This window comes from Varroa destructor, unplaced genomic scaffold, assembly GCF_002443255.2.
Source record: "Varroa destructor unplaced genomic scaffold, Vdes_3.0 BEIS01000003.1, whole genome shotgun sequence".
Classification (NCBI taxonomy): Eukaryota; Metazoa; Arthropoda; class Arachnida; order Mesostigmata; family Varroidae; genus Varroa; species Varroa destructor.
The window spans coordinates 39,597,891-39,602,057 of record NW_019211456.1 but is presented as its reverse complement, the minus strand read 5'-3'; the positions used below and the strand labels follow the sequence as shown (position 1 = coordinate 39,602,057).

Below are 4,167 nucleotides of genomic sequence, written 5' to 3'. Positions count from 1 at the left end.
TTGCGTCGGCTTAACCCCACGACCTCAATAGGCAGGAGTCCTCTTCTGCACGATCCCCACTGACAGCCCGTATTTTTTACGTAAATGATGCAGATAACCATCGAGCCTTATTTCAATTTGCTTTAAATATGCATAAAATCATTATGTCGATTAAATAGATCAGCTAAATGTTGGACAGCGAGAGCCTTTGTTTTTACAGAAAATCCTTCAATATTTGCTTATCAGGAAAAGGATACTCGAAACAGGACGATCCGAATGAGATCATAGCAACACCGCCCGCCCCAGTAACAGTGTCAATGACCTGTCTTAATAATACTGTTGTCAGCCTTTAGAATCAGTTACTATACACTAAATACTATCTGGGCGCCATCCTGGCTGGAAAAAAATGGGCATTCTACGCTCCACTATACAAGTGTGATTTGAATGAATACCTTTTCAAAAGTAGAATATCAATAGTACTTTTAAAAAATATTGTACCTAGTGGCAATCGATGACACACTAATTATGAATACAACCCAAAACGGGCCATGTTTCTGTTAGGCTTCGTTTCACCCTAGCACCTACCTAATGTAATCTTTCATCTAGTCGCTTCTCATGCTGCCATATATATATATTCTAATACCAGTGATGGTGCTAATACAATTTCAGTCGAAGAGTATCCCTTATATAGGTAACTATAATAGTATTTGTCGTTTTTGGTCATCATTCTGTGGTTGGATTTTTTCACGTTGTTATGAACGATTGGGTCGTTTTCTGCTTTTACATACTCGTAATTTAGCGAGAGAAGGGTAACCGGAACAAAGGCGAGTAAAGGTTTGTGTGTATTATTTTAAGACCACGCTTTTATTAATGGTAGTCCGTAGAGGCTGATATGATTCCAATTTATGAATGGCGCATGTCGCACACGTTCTTGCGACGATAGGCGTGCGGTAAAGAGCGTTAGCTGACTGGACAACCGCCATGCGCTACCGCGCGGAAGCACGCAGGTATACTTTTCAACAACGATTTCCACGTCGCACAGTTCTTAATTTACAATTTAATCCATTGTTCCCATCTGGTCGTTCATCGAGAGCACCGCGTCTCCGCGTATTCGATTCAGACAGCATGCCCTGTGTGATGAGAGAGACAATTTAATATTTCCAATGAACTCTCTGCGAACGTCTGTCGGGATATACGAGAATATTCCCATGTTCCTTTTTTGTGCAGGCCACCCTATTGGCCTACGTTCATCTCCACGAATGCAGCATATGCGTAACCAGGTCTGTGGCATAGAGGCCCATATTGGTAGGTTCTCGTGCGGTTATATATTTCACACTCGCCTTTTTCTGCACGCCGTAGAGCGAAGAACCTAAGCTGGGCCTTATTTGGAGCGACGCCTCACACGAACCGGTGAGAATTTGTATGTCGACGTGATGGGTCTTCAGTTTACATAGTGCTTCATACACTTTGTTCTGGCGGCCAAAACAGGAAGAGCAGCTATTTTGCTGGACGAATTATGTTTGGTACTTTAATTTGATTTTTTTTGTAAATCCGCAAACGCCTAGATGGGAGGAAATCAAACAAGTCGTCAATCGGTGGAGTAGTCGGTCCCGTAGGCCAGCCATCTGTTTGAGAAAAGGTTCTGGGGTTTCGAACACATGTCCTGTAATTAGCAGGACCTACTCCGTCAAGGTCGCAGCCGAACCAGCTGTGTTATTCTTTAATACAATTAGCCTTTTAAGCCAACAATACGTTTTCGTAACGAAAATCTATTTGCATATTATGAAAATTGATCATTGGAAAAAATAGTTGGTTCTGTTTAGAGAAAACAACGACGGCTTACCATAGGAGTGATAGACGTAACAAAAAGCTCTCTTCTGAGTCACGTATCCAGAGTACAAGAAAGCATCAGACGCCCACCTCTCGACTAACGGATTTGTAATGGAATCGCAGACCTAATGCGATCGTTACTTCTCGACATAGTTGTCGCTATCTACCACTAATCATCGCGTTAACATCAGGCATACTAATCACTATGGAAATCGTCCGCTTTTATATTCCGGCACTGTATAATAACACGTTATTGCATATAGTAAGACTTTGAAAGGTTCTTGCGCAATCATTCATATTTCTTGTTCAGGCCAGTAGTTCCCGCATACCTACAGTCGTGCTAAACATTACTTACTGTATAGGCATGCTTATTTTTTCCGTCGTTGGTCGCTCGGGACCAGTCGCTTCCTTTTTCTTTCTACCGCATACATATATCAATATTTTATATACGTTTTAGCTTGTTTTAGTATATATTGTTTTCACTCTCGTAGTACGTCAACACGCATCTGTCGATTCGGTCAGTTACCTGCTCTGTCCTGTGTCTGTTCGTGGCTCGCCTCTTCGAAAAAAAAATATTAGGAGAGAAACCAAAATGAATATAATTGCAATTGAAATATATAAATTGAAATATAATAATGAAGTGAAAATTCAGTTTAGTTCAGCTAAAAAATTTCTCGTCATTGCCACGATGGCGATATTTAGAGTTGTTATCGCTTCTTTCCTTTATTTCGTCATCGTTTTTCGCTTACGACGACGATGTCGCCCGCAGTGACGGAGATATAGAAACGAAACGTTCGTCATTTAGTGTCTGGCCGTTATCGTACCGTCGTCTGGTGTGCAATGATGATCGGTAGACACCAACAAGGAAGCGGTCACACGGACAACGAGTTGACAGGAGCATTTGGCTCTGGCTTAGATCGGCCGAAGTGCGTGGTAGTGGAAATCGAAACCCCTGGGGACGCTTGCGAGGAGGAAGGGCCGGGAGGTAAACCGCAACAGACAACTATAAGATGGAAGAGACTGCAAACGAGGTGCGAGAGGAACCACCAAGCGGGCAGTTGTTCAAGACAAAATAGGTAAAAAAACGCTAACGCTGCCAGCAGCGCCAAATTTAAGGGCGCGGGGCGTCACTGGCGTGCCAGAAAAAGCCGCGAGGAACCCAGTCCGCGGTTGCGCAGCGGACTACCGCTGGAATACGCAACAGCTGCTCGGCGTAATGCGCTACTACACCCTGCGACGTGACGTCAACTTGCTTGTTATCACTCCCTATACGTTATCCATATAGATATTTATATCTATAGTGGCGTTAGATAAGCAAACAAATTACTGACAACGATTAAGCCAATGTCATTGATAACAATAGTAACGGTAATAGCATACGCGGAAGACCGTAGTGCGATGTTAACACTAGAAAATATGTTAATGAAACTAGGATGCGACGTTCTTAGATGTAAGGGAACCAACGCGGGCAGAAACAGGCCAAGCGCGTGAACAAAGTGCGACCAGCGAAATCAGCGTGCTGGAAACAGAAAAATAGTTTAGAAAAATAAATGTTAAATTAAGCTGCGGTGCAATTGTGTGAACGGTTATTATACCGTTCTAAGTAGATCAAGCGACAAAGCTAACGAACAATAGAGAAGAGAGGTAGGCTAGCTGCCGAGTGTATAGATACATGTCAGACCTCTTTCACCGGTAACTACAACTATAATAGGTCTCGCTGCCATGTCAAAAACGTACCATCGATTATCAAGATAGATGTACGAGCCGTAGTTGAACGGTAACTGAGCACAGTACGGGTAGATTTCGGGCCTTAGTACGGAAGCTTCAGCGTTACCAATTAGTTTGTTAGCTTCGTATTATGGAACCTGAGCGAGCAGGACCGAAACCCAAGAAGAAACATGAACATAACAAAGCTGCGAACAACTGTCCACAATAACAACTGCGGCAATCAGGACAACAGGGAGCGCCGTAAGTCGCACTACATCCGCAAGGCGGCGGACGAAACAGATGAAATAAACTATCGTGCTATTAGTGGTAGTTTTAGAAGTCGTACCATCATTAAGCTAATAATAGCCAGTACTGCTGTTTTTATTTTCTAATTCGATACTTCAGAGTACCTCCCAGTGTTTCTTCTTCTAGATCTTATCGGAGACGCTGCTAGTAGAGGCTAGTTGCTGCGAAGATATGTCCCGCTCGAGCCGATATGGCGTAGACGCATAGAGATCCACAGGCGCGACCAAAATCAATCACCTAGAAAAGCACTTCGACTCGAGTGATACTAAGTAGATGGACATAACGGCAACAGACTGGCGTAAGCTTCACAACAACAACCTTGAAAAATAGCTATTACTATATATA

The 4,167-nt window shown here is 43.1% G+C and overlaps 1 long non-coding RNA gene across 3 annotated transcripts in view; it reads right to left on the bottom strand.

Moving 5' to 3' along the window:
- Positions 1-367: 367 nt before the first annotated feature.
- LOC111247051 (uncharacterized) overlaps positions 368-4,167 on the bottom strand; it is a 6,934-nt gene continuing 3,134 nt past the window's right edge. The window contains exons 3-5 of one of the 3 annotated variants that reach the window (XR_015322972.1): positions 1,823-4,059; positions 1,320-1,540; positions 368-1,109 (exon numbers count right to left, since the gene is read on the bottom strand). This is a non-coding gene — a long non-coding RNA (uncharacterized LOC111247051). Of the gene's footprint in view, positions 1,110-1,319; positions 4,060-4,167 lie in introns of all 3 variants that reach the window. The other 2 variants (XR_015322971.1, XR_002671939.2) reach the window with 2 other exon arrangements.